This window comes from Corvus brachyrhynchos, unplaced genomic scaffold (assembly GCF_000691975.1).
Source record: "Corvus brachyrhynchos isolate BGI_N302 unplaced genomic scaffold, ASM69197v1 scaffold26, whole genome shotgun sequence".
In the NCBI taxonomy this organism is placed as follows: Eukaryota; Metazoa; Chordata; class Aves; order Passeriformes; family Corvidae; genus Corvus; species Corvus brachyrhynchos.
The window spans coordinates 3,270,771-3,288,856 of record NW_008239324.1 but is presented as its reverse complement, the minus strand read 5'-3'; the positions used below and the strand labels follow the sequence as shown (position 1 = coordinate 3,288,856).

Here is an 18,086-nt window from a genome sequence, read left to right as displayed (position 1 = left end):
GGCTGGAGCCTGGATGCGGCCGGAGCACGGGGGGGGGGTGGAGAGCCCCGCCGGCTATTGGGCCATCAGCTTAGCAACAGCGTGGAAAGGGCCAACCCCAGCGTTTGTACAGCTGGGCCACCTTCCAAGGATGGGTGCCAAACGCTCCGCTCCTCTGCCAAGAAAACAAACAAGGGCACTTTTAAAAACTCCAGAGTTAAAGAGCGTTTTTTTTTTTTCCCCTTTTCTCTTCTCTCTTCCACAAACTCTCCTCGCTCACAGTTACTTTCCCTTTGTCATCAAAGTTCAAGCTACGGGGAATTGTCACTTGTGCACGTTTCAGGAGTCGTTTCCCCTTTCCTGAATGTGGCAGGCTCCCCTCTCTGCAGGCTGGAGCAGGCGCTGGACTCACTGAGCCCATTTCTCTTCAGATGCTGCAGGTTCCCTCCTTTCTTCCCTAATGGCAGAAATCTCTGCCGGCTGCATTAGCATTGAAACCTGCTTGCCATTGCCACGCATTTATAGAACTTACATAATTTACTGCCTATGTCACTCTCGTGTCTGCTACCTCTTCATTCATTTCAAGCCTGTTAAAGAAGTGGAATAAGAAGCACAGAGACTTAAATAGGCAAAAAGTGGCTTGGAGGCACAACCCTTTTTTTTTCTGCAGAGAAAGAAAAATGAATTTGGGAATTCTGGTTTCATTTTATTAAGGATATATTTTTACGTTGTATTTTTAGTGCAGTCTTTCTTACATATTAGTCTTTGTGATTGCTGAAGTTGGGGTAGTGCCAAACTTTTGCTGAGAAGAAATATGGACTATGTTTTTTTTTACCAGCTAGGAAATGTGCAGGTCCATACTGTGTCCCAAAATCTCTTACTTTCCTGTGAAAGAGACAAGCAGAGAAGTCAAAGCCCATTTCCAAGAAACACCAACTCTCTTCAGGTCCCCGTGGCTTAGCGCCTGCCCAGAGAGAGTGCTCGCCTTGGATCCTGATTTTACGCGCTGAAGGAAGAAAATGGATTTGACTTTTCTGTTGCTGTTGTTGTTGTTGTTGCTATAAGACACTCTGTAGAAGGTGAAGCCAAACGTACCTCTGGGGAAATATTAAACACTTCACAGAGAAAGGCCTAAAGAGGCAAATATTGCAGCCCTTTTCTCATGCCAGTCATCCCATTAACTTCAGAGACACTGCTCATATGAGTGAGGCTGGTGGGGTCAGGCCTTTGTACACAGTAGCACCTCCAAAGGTTAAAGGATGTCATTTGCAGTCATGATCTTGTTTCACTTCCTACCTCTACCTCTGATTTACTGAGAAACCTCAAATAAATCACTTAACCTCTCTAACAGCGAGTTTATTTAAGTGCAAGAACATTCTGAGCCTCCAACAATATTTGTGAAGTGCTTTCAGGTCCTTGGAGGAAAGATGTACTTGCAAATTATCAGGGTAGCTGCTTACATGGAAATAAATCTCAATTTCTGTGTCTAAGCATATGTCCCAGCTGCATCCCAATCTCACGTCTGCATAACAGTGGTTATGCACCATAATCTACTTGGATTTCATACGGAAAATATGCAGGAAAGCTGCTTGAAAGGGCATCTCACTCATTTGCAAGCAGGTCCTTGGTTCCAGAGAGCTGGGCTTTGGGCCTGCTGCATGGTGTGTTTCACCCTCAAAAACTTGCATCTGGTATACTGAGGAGTGTGTTTCTGCAGCTCCATTCTTAAACTGAACTGCAGTTCACTGATGTGACACCCATGGTCCACACACTCTTTGCTTTCTCACACTGCCCAAACATCCGTTATTGCAAAAACAAATGGACTGGGGAAGATTTTTTCTGAATAGCAAAGAAACATGATGATGGGAACTTGTGTGGTTGTGACTGTGCTCCATGTCCTAGGCAGAACTAGGAAATATATGAACAACAACAGGAACCATACAAAAAAAAAAAAAAAAAAAAAACCTTTGGGTAAAGGTTCAGTGCAGAGAGAAAAGGGAAGGGGCTTCCTTTCTATCTGTACTGGTTCTGCTTATCTTTTACTAGAGGCTGTTTTTAGTGATGAGGAAGTAGAAGAAGAAATCCATTTGTTTTTCTCATGATACAGCAAAATACTCAACCTAATAACTCAGAATAACATCCCTTCTGCCCTAAAGAAATAATCTCACAAAATTAAACCAAGACTTTATCCAGAGATTGCCCAATTCAACAGTAAATTTCCATTCAACTGAAAAGGCTTCAAATAAAGCCTTCATGTGGGAATCCAGCAAATTGAAGAAACTTCATAAATGCTTGGTAATAATTCAGGACTAGGGTCTTAACTATTTTTCATTCATTACTTAGGTGAGCAAATTGCTGCATATTTTGATGGGAATTTGGGACTACAAACCAGGACAAAATATTGTGGCACACAAGGACAGCTGGATCAACCTGTAGGCCTCGAGCCAAGAGTCAGCCAACGCACATTGAAGCACCATTTATCACCATGCTTTCCCCAAGAACTGCTTCTTCTCCTGTTCTGCTGGCTCCAGGATGTCCAAAATAGCTCCACCACCCTCTACAGCACCTTTTACAGCTACCTGAAATCGTATTTCATTTAAAGGGTACATAGTTTGTGTCAGTAATTCCCATAGACCCGTAATTGTTTTTATAACACCTGGTTATAGCAGGTAGTATAATTCGCCAAGAAGTTGATATGAATGCACTTCGTAACAGGCTTTATATAATCCATTATTAGAGGACATTGATGCATCTGTAATTATCTTTGCAAATGCATTTTATTGAGTTCTACATAAAAGTATGCAGGACTGAAACCAGCTCTTAGGCTGCAGAAGTATATATACATATACTTTGCTTCCTTCCAAGTATTTTTCTTCTGTATGGTCAACACTACAAAGGGGAAAGAGCAAAATTTAACCTCGAGTTCCTAGCAGACTCCAGCCCTCAATCCAAGAATCCTTGAACCTGGGGACATTTCAGACCTTCACTGGAATCCTGTCATTTTTATCAACTTTAGTTTCTACATAGCAAAAGTGATTATGTGAGTTCTGGCTTCAGGCTGATCAAATCTTTCAGTGTCTCTTCTGCTGCCGACACCACTGTGAGAGGACAAATTACATTTGGTACAGGCATGCAGAACCCACACAGGCAACTGAGCTGGGATCTCCTACAGCTGGTGCTAGAAACAGTAAAAATAGGCTGATTCCCCAACCTCTTTTTGGCAAAGTATGAGCCAGAGAGAACCTGGGTTGATTGTCACATCCCAGATCAACTTTGAGTGACCAGCAGCCTTGGGAAGGGAGCTGCCTTCATTGCTCCTGAAGCCCATTTGGCTCAGTGCAAGCAGTGAAGCTTAGCTCCTTCCTACAGATTTCCAAGAAAACCTCGCCTTTAAGTTGTTAATTTGCAGGAGTCAGGCAGATCAGACAGCAGCAACCTCTTTTTCCATATTGCCTTTCCAATAAATGCCCTTTCAGTCTGGGTTAATTATTTCATCTGAAGCTGAAGTCCATCACAAGCCCTTCCACAGTCTGAGCAAATATATGGCCAAATTAATCTGTTGTGAGCCATTTATCTCTTGTGTACTTAAAAAATAAAGAACATGTGAGTTTTGGTGCATTTTTTTCTCATGCATGGAAATGTGGTAAAAAGCTCAGACAAGGTAAATTAATTATAGTTCAAGCCTTTTTCCATTTATGGTGAACTTTCTCCTTCCTTCCCAGCCCCCCAAGGAACCACACTGTAAAACACTCTCTCGGAGAGGTTTTATCTCATTCTGCCTTGCCTCCATTTCTCCAGCTTCTCTAGTGAATATTTGTCTTTTCTACCTGCTGCCCAGTTAAATCAGCCTCAGAGACAGTAACATATGCCAGATGTCAGGGGCTGTCACTTTAATTCCCTGTGCTCATATTTTTCTCTTCTAGTGGGGTGCTGGGGGCAGATGTTTGGAGAAGGGACCCCTTTACTGCCTGGCACACCGAAATCCTGACATTGGCTGCTAATTCTGGGAGGTGAATCCTGGCCCTGATGACAGTACCCAGAGCTGAACAGGTGGCTTCTCTCAAGTGCAGTCGAGTGCAGGTTCTAGATGTTAGAAATGAAACTTTACACCCTATCACAGAGAGCTGCTGGAGCAGTTTCTCCCAATTTCAACTCAACTATCTCATGTGATTCCTGCCTGAAGGAACAGACCTCCACAGGCTGGGCATGTGGACGCTGGTCTGGTACCACCCCTCAGCCTCTAAAGACCTGTTTTCCCCCTGGCAGAAGAGAGACTGGGACTCAAGATACTGTGGCCTCCACCCCTGCATTGCACAGCCCATGATGGGCTCCAAAGCACTGGTGACTCCAGGTCACTCCACTGCAGCACACTTCACTCAGGGTGAGCCTTCGTGGGCACAAATGTCTGGGCAGGTGGCACATCCCTCATAGCTCCCTGCAGTGGGTAGTCCCTGCCCTGTGGCCACACCAAGCTGTAGATAAGCCCACAGCTGCATACTCTGCACCTTCTCTCCTCCTCAGAGGGAAAGGGAATCGTGCCCCCTTTCCCTTTAGCACAGATCTGCTGTTCAAATCCATCTAAGACAGGTTGTGAAGAGCCTGTGAGATCATTACCCTATGGGGTATACCTCACAGTCCTTAGAAATCAGTGGAAGTATCTCCATTGACTTCACATGGCTTTCATGGGAATCTTGATGTTAAAATCCTCATCAGGTCAAAACTGCAGTCCCTACCTGGTTTCTTAGGGGTGTCAGTAATTTTTCTGTCAGTCTGACTCTGAGAACCTGTTCTTCTGCCAGCAGCATTTCTCAGGAGCAAAGAGAAACCCTAAAGCTTCTGATGTTTTGCTAGAAACCCCCAGCTGCATAAACCTTCCATCTCTGGCACCGTATGGAGCCCTAATCAAAGTCTTCCTCAGGGCAGTAGAAATTTAAGGCTTAAGCAGATGAAAGCATGATAGGACAAAATATCTATGATTCATTAATGGGCTACATTTTGGGTTTTAAACTGGTGTTTATTAGTAAAATACTGGAAGGAGGAAAAATCAAATCACATTAATTCAGGCTCAGTGGCAGAAGTAGCCAAATTGTATCTCCTGCATGGTGGTAAAGAGTAAAACAGGCCATGCCCTCTCTTTGCCCTGATGTCCCCCTACACCCTATCAAGGGAGACCCTTACACACTTCTGTCTTGAAAAAAACCCCACTTTACTTTGGTGTCCTCTCAGGAAAGATACAGTTCCCAACACCACACCTTTCTTTTCAAGCTAGAACTTAACACCATCTCTAAACAGACAATGATATAACACACATTTCTAAGTGCAAGTATCCAGGGAGTGATAAATTGAAGGTTTGGGTTTTAGTTACATTAATAATGCATATAGAAAAGCTATTTGAAAATAAGAAAGTGATACATTTTATGCTGTGCAGTTTGTGGGGCAGAAATGGAAAGAAGAAATTCAGTTTTACATTTCCTTTGTAGCTCTGGGTCAAGGTGACTCCCAGCATAAGCTGGAACAACCCCACTGGCAACCTCCTACACATCCACCTCATGCTGCTCCAGCTCCTCTCCCCAGCTTAGTCACTTCTCCAGGCATATTGTAGGGGAAGACCTGGGAGAGATAAGGCTCAGGATTGCCTGTCCCCTCCCTAGGATGGCCTGGGGCATGACATGGGGGCTCTCTCCTCTCCTTTTGTCCTGTCTCCTGATCCGAGTAAAGGATTTCTGTGGGAAAACTGTGACTAAGGATTTAGTTGTTAATCATGGAAGAAATGGCTGGAGCAGAGCCTTCAATATTTTATTATTCAAAAGAAAGCAAGCAAACTGTTCATACTCAACTTGGACAACCACACAAACCTGACATAAAAGCACTCTGGAAACGTTGGCATTGAATTTGCTCCGGCTGCCCTGGTACAAGATGGCACACCATGGGCATTTGGATCCTGCATGGATAGGGAATGCATGTCTGACTCTGCTCCCCTGCTCTGCCTTATTGTATGAGTGCTTGGCTCACCCAGGGAATGAAGAATCCCAGCACAAGACAGCTGGGAATGCTGCCTCTTTCGCAAGAAGGGCTGCTCACACATGCAGTTGCTTTTACCAGGGGCTGTCAGGACAGAAAACTGCACTTGGGGATACTTTCCACGAGATGGGAAAGGGGCATTGCTTAACAAAGGAAGGCTACAGGCTTCCCAGCATACCACTGCATTGGTAATTATATAAGCCTCTGAGCCACATGCGATTGTGCCTTAAGAAATTAGTGTGATTCAGAATGATTTGGGTAGAGGAAGATATTCCCTTAAAGGATCCTGCCTGGGCTTCTCAGTGCGTGGAGGGTGGGAGAGGAGAGTTTCCCAGTCCTTGTGCAAAGGTGAACTCTGCCCAGAAAGAAGAAACTCGAGCCCACTGCAGCCACCTAAGGGCATTCCACCAACCAAAATGGAAAATTAATTAAGAGAGTGAATCATTTTCTGAGACTTACTCAGTTTTGTACTGCTTTAGTGTTCGTCTCTTCTGTCAGTAGAGCAGCTCTTGATCCAACACAGTGTTTATAGTCACGTTTCCATAGAGCCCTGGTGTGCAGAGCCAGCTGGTGGGAATGACCTGCAAGACCTGTTTATAGACCTCCATTACAGAGCCTCTCATTTTCTTGGATGATTATCGTAGGTGTCAAATAAAGCTAGATTACCTGTTTTATGTCTTAGAATGATAAGCAAGCCAAAGCAAGTCATTTGGCTCATGCAATTATACAGGTATACCTAGATGTATGCATACATACATTATTTCAAGCACTCAAGGTAATCTTACAGCCTTTCTTGTTGGGATTTCGAAACCTTTTCATTTCACCAAAACGTCCCTCTTGGTAAGGTGATGCTGGAATTTTGGCTTCTCTAGCTGGGCTGCAGAGCTCCTCTGCAAGAGTTAACAGAGCATGGCAAGGGCACAGCACAGTGGCTTCACGGGGGCAAGAAGCTCCTCGCCCAGACTGGTGTGGAAGGGGCGTCTCAGTCACAGCATAGCTTGGCTCAACAGTGGTGCCTGCAATGGCAACAAGGAGGTGAAGCATGTGCTGACAGAGCTCATTGCTGGGGAAGCTTATAAATGACTCCTGGCACTACACTTGGCAGTGGCCAGTGTTACCAGTCCTACCATTGCATAACATCTGCACTTTACCACAATCACCAAAACAATCAAGAAGAAAAGCAAGCTAACGCTTGTTGGGGAATAAACTCAGCAGTCACTCCAATATCACACATTTTTCCAGCCTCCAGCTCCACCTCCTTCTCTTTTCCTGCCTGGGACAAGTGGGCTCCTGGCTGGTACCCGGAGGCCCCACCTTCCCGGGCGTGGTGGGGAGCAGCCCTGCTTCCCCTGGGCAGAGATGTGCTCAGGCTTCGGGATGCGCTGACTCAGTGATGCAGGGCTGATTGCGAGCGGCAGTTTCAGCCAGCCCCAGCCAGTGCATCATATGCGTTTACCAACACACAGACACAACCACAAGCTTTTATAAATGGATTCCAGAGCCTGGCCAGCAGCGAGCTGGGTTGGACTGAAGTCTCACACAGTGCAAATGAGGGTACGTGGGAGGCCTGCGCAACGATGGCCTTTGCGCTCCCACAGCTTGGGTCAGCTGAATTCTCGGTGGAGCCCCATTCCTCAGCCTAATCAAGAGATGCTCAGAGACAGCTCTAATTAAAACAGATTGTCACGGCCCCAGGGAGGCTGTTACATGAAATGGAGTTCAGTGGGACCTGGGGAAGCTCTAGGAAAACCCCCTTTCTCTTCCACCTATTCCAATATATTAATTTATGCTCTCAAAGGATCCACTTCTCAAAAGTATGTCCTAAAAGACAACAGATTCAAGTTCCTGCAGGGTGAGCCCGAGACCAAAGTAACCCTTGCAAGATTCTCAGGTCCTTGTTTGAGAGCAGCTCACTCCCCTTCCCAAGAGTAGCTGTTCTAGCTGACATGCTGCTCCTCTCAAACGATGAGGCAACGTCCCCAGAGAAGAGAGGGTGTCTCTCGCACAGACAAGCTATTCCAAGACTGCTGGGCCTGATCCAAAATCAACTGAAGTACATGGAGAGTCCTTCCACTGATTCCAAAAAGGTTTGAATTAGGCCCAAACATCAAATCCAACACCATAAACTCTGCCTGGAAGCCAATACACGGCCAAGTACCAACCCCTCAGCAGAAGTGTTGTGCTTACAGTGAGATACCCGACTTACTCAGCAGGATGCTGCCTTCAGCACCGGCTCCTCATTTCCAAGGGGATTTAGTTCCCGTTACTGCATTGCAGTTCTCAAGTCTCCATGTGACAAAAACATGGGCTACAGCACCAAGATCCACAGCCACAAGGGCAGGTCACAACCCTCATTTCCAGGCAGAGATGGGGGAGGAAAAAAGGACAAAAATCAACAAACCAACAAAGTTTCTATGCATAAGGAATGGGGGCTCTGAGCTCTGTGCTAAATAGTGGGAAAACTTTATTCCCCCACAACCAAATGGAGCAAAATGATGGCACAACGGCCTCACTGCTTTAATCAGCAGGACAAGTCAAGCCTTTTATTCCTTTGTATATTCCAGTCAATGGAAAGTTATTGCTTAATTAACCCCCTTGAATGAATACCTGATAATTAATAAACCCATATACTGTACCCCAAGGCTTTGAGTTTAAGAAATCTCTTCTGTTCAAGTATGAAAAAAGAAAACATGCTGAACTAATGGGAAATAATTCTGGTAGAAGGCAAACCAATTAGGATTAGTGAATTCCATTTCATTTAAAGTTCCAAGATAGAGAAGTAATTTATCTAGTAAATTAATGGTGTTAGTGACTTTCCTAATATATTAGCAAGTCTTTCGTATCATATTAGTGAAAACCAAGCTGGCTAATACAATAAAAGACTTATTATAAAGGTATGAAGGTTACTAATGTGATAAGATTTTTGCATCCAATTAGTATTAAAAGAAGGCTGCTCTAAAATGGACTTTTACATTTATTTATATGATTACCCAACCTACTGTAGAGACCACAACTTTTATCTTAACAAATTATTAATCCTCCTCCCAAATTTGGAGCTACTGTGTGTTATGTTCCTCATGCAAAACTGCATGTGTGCCTCTATCTGCAGATCTGCATGGGTAACTGGCCCAGATTATTTGGTCTGGCTGCAATTGTGTTTAGCACTTCACTACAGCAGTTTTGCATTCTCCTAACCTTGGATCAGTGAGAGACTGGTCTAATCAGATACAGCAGCCTAAAGGCAAAACAATTACACTGAAATTATCATATGGAATCAAGCCAAAGCTCCATCTTGTCTGTTATCCTGTCTTCATCAGTTGCTAGATCCTCCCACCCTTCTCTGGAGCAAGGTGAAAAATACCTGCTGCAGCGACCTGATGGAGTAACCTTCTTGCACAGGCATTTCTTCAGAGCACAGCCAGATACTGATTTCCTGAATGAAACAACAAAATTTAGGTCCTTTAAAATCCTAATTATAAACTTTAATGCTATAATACATACCTGTGTAACTGTGCCCAGTGGAGGCTGTGCTAAGGTGTCAGCGAGTTACAGAGGTGACTCTTCAATGGCATGAAAAGGGATAAGCTCTGGTTAATCTTAAACATGCTGGGTTTTACACTGTGCTATAAGTTACTGCATGAACACAGGTTTTCTTGTTCTGTGAAAGATCTCAGCTGCCTCCCAATGCCTTTGCTGTGGCTTCAGTAGTGGAAGAGCAGAGTTGCCTTCAGTGACAACTGCAATGAAGGTTGCACACGGTAGCATGCAAAAATGGAAAAGAAAAGAACCAAAAAGAGATTTTGCTACATTTATTTGACCCACTGTTGTAAAAATAGGTAAAATTTTGGATCTGAATACAGTTAATCTTATTTATTCAGTTGTGAAGTGTCTGCCTATGTACACAGCTTTGCAGTGTGTTCATACAAAGTCTTTGGAAAGAAAGTTTTCAGACTGTCATAAAATCCCTTCTTACTGAGTTGGCAGTAGAATTGTACAGAATCAGAACCGTACACACGGGTACTAAGAAATCAATTGTATTAGAGAATATAATTGGTGCTATTTTTCATCTTTAGAGTTCCTGCAAGAGTGGTTTCCTTAGGTAGATCAAATTAGTAAAGTAGAAACAGCTGCAGTCGATTGTCCATTGTTCAGGTCGAGGTTTGGGTGATAAAGACTGATCACAGTCAGGGGATGTTAATGTGGGAAGATATACTCCTGCACATTCCTCCGAAACCGGAGCTGTGACTGATCTGATTCTTTTAGTACCCTTAAATCACTGGAAATTGTCATAGTCTGGATTTCAGACTATGGTCCTACCATTTCACCCCCATAAAAACCCCAGCATCTTACACATCAGCTTGGAATTTTGCCTAACTTTGCAATTCTCACACCTCTGTACCTCCAAGGCAGAGCTAATACAGAGCAAGCACAGGTGTGTGCAGGTGAGCTATATGCCAGGGTTTGTACTGATTCAGGAGTATAAGAAGGGGAAAAGCTTAGGATGAATTCCACCCAAGAGGACACCATGCACTTATTTTTTTCAGCCCTGCCCCAGAAATTTAGACCAGGGGAATTCCTGGTGAAGTGCAGGGTCAGTCTTTTAAGAGCACCAAAAGCTGCATGTTTTGCTGCAACAGTCAGCCTGAGACATCCTTGAGACAATTGCTACAGTTAAATTTAATACAGAACCTCTACCTCTCAGAGTGTAGGAAGAATAATTATGCAAGTGTAGTAACAGGTATATGTAACTTCATAACTTATTTATTGCCCTTGTGGGGGTGAGAAAGGATCCCACATCATTAAACCAGACTCTAAGCATAGAGGAAGCCAAATTTCTGTGCCTCTTTTAGAAGCACCAGATCACGGCTGCCTCTGGATGGAGACCACAGCAAAAACATTGAGTGATTTAAATTATTTCAAAGGTGGAGGCAAAAAGGAGAAAACAGGCACAGAGGAGGAGGGGAGTGAGGAAGTTAGAGAGAAAAATAGGGATGGAGAAGTAAAGAGAAGCAGAGACAAGTGGGAATGTGTACATAAGGGACATTTTACATCTACAAGGAACAGAGACATTAACACGGAGAAGGTACAAGGGAGGGATGAAGGCTTGGGCCATGGTCACTGAGGTGGAGGGACACAGTCTGAGCTGAGCCCCAGAGCAAACACTGAGGAAACCTGGAACCTGTGGTCACAGGAGGCACCAGCAGAGATGCTGGAAGAGCAATTGGAGAAGGAGGAAGATTTCTGTGGTGAAGGAATTAGAGATGCTATAGGAAGAAAAAAAGTTACTGTGTCAAACCACCACATAGTACCAGACAGCTGAAGAGAGAGGTCATGGGAACAACAAATACCAGGGTGGCTGGCAGGGCTGGGGAAAGGAAGATGATTTGATAAGGGAAATCCAGATTCAGAGGTCAAAGGGGAAAAAGTTCTTGGTGAAAAATAGGTCAAGGGAGCAGTCTGACTTCATTATTTTACTTTTCAAACCTTTAATTTAACAGTTGCTAATGACAGACAGTGCACAAAATGACAGTTGTATTACCCTCCAACACTGATGTAAAAATAGGCATAATCCTGTTTTTGTGATGATTAATGCAGTGTGAAAAAAAGATAATTAAACAAGGCCTGGTGTACTTTTGCTTTCCATGCCTCACTGCTACCTTCCGTGGCTCCTGCTCAATCTCCTTGAAAATCTATTAGGCTCTGCTACCAACATTTTATCACTTTCCCTGTGTTAAGTTAGACATGCCCTCCCTGAGCTTTAGACAGGAAGCAATTCCTGGGAGGAGGCAGAGCAGGGGCAAGAGCCACGGTGTGCCAGCACCCTGCCTGCCACCTCCCACTCATGTGATTGCCTGACTCCTAGAGAAATTCCAGCACATAAAGGTTTTACTGGTAATGCTCACTCTTAGTTAGCTAGTTCATGTAACAATAGCAACTTTTACCCCTCCATCTGGTTAGAAAAATCTTTGGCAGCTGAGCTCACTCTTGAAGGTGATGCACTTCGCCAGCTCCCAGTCTGAAGTCTTATTTCTGAGAATCAAGGGAGGGCAATGGGGGACAGAGGTGTTCTGAATACATTAAAAATACCCTGTAGAAAATATTTGTATGTTTGTAGAAAGTATGGGGGTTTTTTAAAAGTTCTGCTTTGGAATTTTATCCCTATACTTTTTTGCACAAAATGACAGTTGTATTACCCTCCAACACTGATGTAAAAATAGGCATAATCCTGTTTTTGTGATGATTAATGCAGTGTGAAAAAAAGATAATTAAACAAGGCCTGGTGTACTTTTGCTTTCCATGCCTCACTGCTACCTTCCGTGGCTCCTGCTCAATCTCCTTGAAAATCTATTAGGCTCTGCTACCAACATTTTATCACTTTCCCTGTGTTAAGTTAGACATGCCCTCCCTGAGCTTTAGACAGGAAGCAATTCCTGGGAGGAGGCAGAGCAGGGGCAAGAGCCACGGTGTGCCAGCACCCTGCCTGCCACCTCCCACTCATGTGATTGCCTGACTCCTAGAGAAATTCCAGCACATAAAGGTTTTACTGGTAATGCTCACTCTTAGTTAGCTAGTTCATGTAACAATAGCAACTTTTACCCCTCCATCTGGTTAGAAAAATCTTTGGCAGCTGAGCTCACTCTTGAAGGTGATGCACTTCGCCAGCTCCCAGTCTGAAGTCTTATTTCTGAGAATCAAGGGAGGGCAATGGGGGACAGAGGTGTTCTGAATACATTAAAAATACCCTGTAGAAAATATTTGTATGTTTGTAGAAAGTATGGGGGTTTTTTAAAAGTTCTGCTTTGGAATTTTATCCCTATACTTTTTTTTTTATTACAAAAAAAAAAAAAAAAAAAAAAAAAAAAAAGAAGGAAAAGGCATGAAATGCCTGAAAAAAAATTTTCATAGTTATTTTCTTTGCTGATGGCCTAGAAATTTGCTGGATTTGATCTGAAATAAATTGCAGGCAAATGTCAGCTTACTCCTGACATTGTCAAAAATGGATTTTCTTGCTTTATGCCACCCCATACACAATCAAATGCACATTCAAAATATATAATGGTCTGATAGTTTAAAATTATTGCTTGATCCTATGGCTGTGGAAAAGCAGTGGAGTCAGCCAGTGTTTCTTTGGGGTGCATCAGCGACAGAGGCAGGACTAGAACTGAAGACACTGCAATACCTCCCTCTTCTCCTTCCAGCTCCCAAAGCAATAAAACCTCTCTGTGCTAAATTAGACTATTGATCAGTGGCTACCATTCCTAATGGACATCCTGTCTCTCATGTCTGGGATTAGGATGTTCTTTCTAATGCTGGATAATCTTAGTACTGTGCGATTGCTCTTTCTCTGCTGATGACTGAATACAGGAAAAAATATTTCCCTGTCGAGTTTGATTTTTGAAAATCTCATCGCACAGGCTCACATGAGATGAGCCAGAAAGGCCAATTTGTGACCTAGTGCTATCTGATCACATTCAATCTAACTGCCAGGTATTTGGGTTACCTTCTCTGAAGGGATGTTACATCATTAAACCACTATCTGCAGCACACTGTATGATGCTCTGATAATTCAAGCTATCATGTCACAATATTCATTAGAAAGAAAAAGAAAAACAACAACAACAACAAAAAAAGCCAAACCTTTCTTCCTGTTCTGGTGATGGTCAAATGATAAGCATGAACTGAAGTCACATACACCTAACTTCTGAAAAAGTACCACAGCCAGAACATCTGCACCACATGCAGCCTGTGTGGGCAGGTTTTCAGCTGGGGTAGCCCCAACACAATGAATCTCAAGCTCTCTGTGATTGCATGAGAAATAGGGCAAAAACTCCCTTCCCTGTGACCCAAAACCCACACTTGCTCTCACACAGCCAGAGGAGCATTTCCCACATGCTCAGCAGATCCCGTTTTGGCCCAGTGTGGGTGATGGGCAAGAGAGTCCTGACAGGAACTGCTCCAGCTCTTGGCCATGTCTGAGGGCTGCTGGGCGAGGAAGAAAACAGCAGTAGAAGAAGACAGTACTTGTGTCAGTACTTCTCTACCCCTTCCAGATAGCACCATTTTAAGTCATTTCTTCCAGATCCTTTATCTTTAGGACAGGGAAGAAGACCACACATCAATCAACGTTTTGGTATCTCAGCTGTTACCTGAATATATCCCTATGGCCAGACTGGGGGCAGTTTTTATGCACTTCATTGAAATCTCCAAAATTTGCACACAGCTTTTGTGTGGGCATCCACCTATTCTAGTTTCACCCATCTTTTTCCCAGTCAAAAACAGTACTTAGAACTGGTTAGCAAGTCAGGCTCCCAGGCTGTGTCCCAGAGGCCAACCTGTGTGATGCAGGACAGCCAAGGAGAGAAAGGATCTGTCTCTGGTAAATGTATCTTAAACTGTATCAGGCTAAATGTGAAGCCCTGGTGGTGAATTAGCAGCCTGACACAAAGCTGGAACAACGGATGTATCTGAGAGAGTTCACAGCACTTTCGCTGCCTTTTCTACATCCACAACCAGCATCCAAATGGATGTCAAGGTTTGTTTGTTTTTTTTTTCCTTTAAGTGTAAGCTGTTTTCTATCTCACTCTGGCCTGCAGCTCGGTACACAAGATGTACTATGGCATTATGAGATAGCGACAGCTGCTGAAGAAATGCTGTGTTATAAACATGCAATGATGCAGTGAACTGGCAAATCCATATGGCTGGAAAAATGATGAGGAGCAGGAAGAAAAAAATTATCCCAGAGTTCTTGAACAAAATAGATAGTCAGTAGTTTGCTTCAGCTTGCATGCCCTAATCACAGCTTTTTCTTTAATGGAAAAAAGTTTATATTCACTTATATACACCCATAAATATATCTCTATATAAATAAATATATATAAGTAGTATTATCCTCGGGATGACCTACATGTGGCTGGAGAAGCAGAAGTGATATTTTCATATACTACCATATTTCTGCTTCTTATTTCTTTGAGCTCTTTGGCTGAACAACCAATCTCCTGAATCATCCCAGTACAAACTCTTTTGGGTACCCCCACTGAAACCTATGTGCATTTTCCCTCTCTCTGTGTGCAGATGGGTAATCTCTGCACATTTACACCAGGGAAAGGTCAATCACTCACTTTAGCAATGTCATCAGTCATGGTGGATTCTCTGTGTGTCAGAATAAATGAGCATGGACAGGATGGATGTAGGACATCACTGAGGGAGACCCCAAAACCACATGGAAATGTTTAAATAGCTTATATATGCCCTCATAATTGATGGATCCCAGCAAGCAGACACATCCATTGCTTTTAAAAATGCTGATAAATCCAAGTCCATGACACGTGTTTCTTAGAAAAGAAAGTATTATGGCATTTTAAAAAACTGAATGAGGAGATGGAAACTTGCAGTCACATCAATCCCCATTTTCAAACCTGGCTGCTGCAGTTTGCTTCCTGTTTCCGAATGAAGCTCCTAATGAAGGGGGCACAGCTTCATGAGCATCATTTACTAATGGTGGCAACACAGCCCGTCCTCAGTCCAGCCTCTTCTGCTTGGGCCCTAAACACAAGGTTTAAAATCCCAATTTTGTTACATGGATTTGCACTTACAGCCCCAAAGCAGATGGAACCAGAAGCTGAAGCTCGTGAGTCTGCTCTTTTATATGGCACTTTTCCATCCACCTTTAATCAATGATGTCTGAGAAATGAAGGTTCAACAAGTATTCAGTCCAGCACTGGCAACATTTCCCAATGCTCCATAATAATCCTCAGACTTTTATGGAGAGTTTTCTCCCTGGTGATTTTTTTTCCTTGTCATTTAGTGCCACTATTTCAGATTTCCTCTTGCTGAACTGCTGGAGTGTCATCAGTGCATCTATATAGAGAATATATTTGGAAAGCTTATATCCAAGGGCCATTGGAGATGACTAACATTTTTACACTGCACAAAAGAAGAGAAAATAAATTTAGGAGTAGCAAATAGAGCCACTGTGTTATTTCCTTCCCTGTAAATAAATAACTGTAACACTTCTACTCCAATCGTGGAGCTGGGTATCCAGCATCTTTGTGGGGATGCAACATTTCAGGCAGCTGTAAACGTTCACCCAAGACATTGACAATGAAGGCTTAAGACAGCACAAATTATAGGGAACATGAAAGAAGCCCTGCTTCCCTTGAAGACACCACCTGTTTAAGCACCTGGGAAAAATTATTCATAGCACTTTACCACTACACAGACAATAAAGATCCTATGGAAATAGCTTTGTTTAAAATCAACATTTATGGCCCTGATTTCATAGAAGGCTATGTAAATCCTAACTGATGCAACAAATGCAAAATGACATCCTTGAAAACATGGGCCCCGCACACCAGGCTCCAGCACAAGGCAAACCATTCCAGCTTTAGAATTTCATGCTTTAGGAGCTGAGAACCAAGACCAGAATTTTCTTCCTTCTAATCTTCATTCTGCTTTGCTTCACCTCAGTACATATTTATATAATGAATTTTTCCCTGCACAAAACTGCCCTCCTCAGCTGAATACCTATTAACTGAAAAATGGGAGCAGAATCCATTGGCATTCATCCTAATGCTGCCACTCGGTTCTGTGTCCTTGTCCAAGTCACTAGAGATCTGATCCCATAAGAGCAACCAAAACCTCTGTAGTTGGCCCCCCTCCCTTTGCTGTGAAGATGGATGATCTCTACATTCACCAGGAAAAGGGAGGCAGGAGACAGACATCAATCAGATGAGAGCCCAGGTGATGTGTGTCCTTATACCCATTTCCCAGGAAACACATCTGAGCCTCCATTCCTCTTCATTGTGCCTGATTTACTTATCTGCAGAATGGGAGCCAGAGTATTTCACATCATGCCTTGATCACAGTTATAATTTAGCAGCCTTATGATGCTTCCACGGAAGTTTAAAATATTATGTTTAACAAGTATCCCATAATTTAATTTTGCACAATAAATTTTACAGTTACCTTGCATGGCTTTGATTTGTTTCTGAGCCCTGTTTGAAGATCTCCTGAAACCAATTAACATGTGTTCTCCAGCCATCCCATTTGACTCTTTTGTTGCTGGCACCTTTTGGGAATAAACATTTTACCAAGGTGTAGAAAGTGTTTGGGTGTATTTGTGTCACCACATGGCAGATGTGGCCCAGATATGTTTGGAAGGTGCAGAGGACAGCACATTCCAGTGTGAAGGGTTCATGGAGTACTGAGCAGCAGGACAAATGGAGCCAAGGACCTTCTAACACTTCCCTGAATCATTTTAGCATCCAACTAGAATTTTTTTCCTTATATTCAGGGAACAGCACTGTGGACTGAAACGTGAGTAAAGATTCCTAGTCCTGACAGTCCTCACCAGGGTACCTGACCGCAGAGTTCACACTTTCCGTAACACTTCTCAGTCACATAGGAAGCCTGATGACTTTTGTCTGCTTTCTAAGCTGAGGAAAATACCAGGAACTGTCCTCTCCCCACCCCCCACTTCCTTTAGAGAAACCCCAACACTCTTCACAGAAGAAGGAAATGACAGTTACCTTCAGAGTGTGGGTTTTTGGGTCATAGCCTTCTTTCTCCTCTGTTTCAAAAATTGACTCTTCCTTCCATTTCTCTGTGCCTCAGTCTTTAAACCTTATTTGAATTGAATCTCCTCTTTCTTTTTGATCCCACTTCTAACTCAAGAGTGCTTCAGTCACCACAGCAGAGATGCCAGCATCTAAGACAGTAAAAGAAAAAAATAAATGAGCACAGTAAAATCTCATTATTTTTATTGCAAGATAAATTCTCCCTCTCAAATATTGCTTCTTCAGAAGGACAAAAGCTGGTGAAAGGACTGGGAAAATCTGGCTAGAGCAAAACTCTGGCCTCTGAGAACTGGGTGAGTGGGTTTTTAGTGGGGTGAGGAGTTTGTCCCTGGTTTGCTGGAGCATGCATGGACACATCAGGCTCTCAGAGCTCTTGCCACATTATAAAGGAGGAGCATGAGGCTTCACCAGAGCAATATTCACAGGGTTAGGCTGCTTTTCAAGGAGAAAGCTGCCATTCACCATGGCTGCTGCCATAATTTTAGACTAGAGGGGGGGGCTAAAAAGAAT

General features: G+C 43.3%; 1 long non-coding RNA gene across 1 annotated transcript in view; it reads right to left on the bottom strand.

Annotated features, from left to right (window-relative positions):
* The window catches only part of LOC108448352, a 70,090-nt gene that overhangs the window by 10,270 nt on the left and 41,734 nt on the right, over positions 1–18,086 (bottom strand). Inside the window, exons 3-4 of the long non-coding RNA XR_001864245.1 lie at positions 17,529–17,707; positions 9,362–9,433 (exon numbers count right to left, since the gene is read on the bottom strand). This is a non-coding gene — a long non-coding RNA (uncharacterized LOC108448352). The remainder of the gene's footprint in view (positions 1–9,361; positions 9,434–17,528; positions 17,708–18,086) is intronic.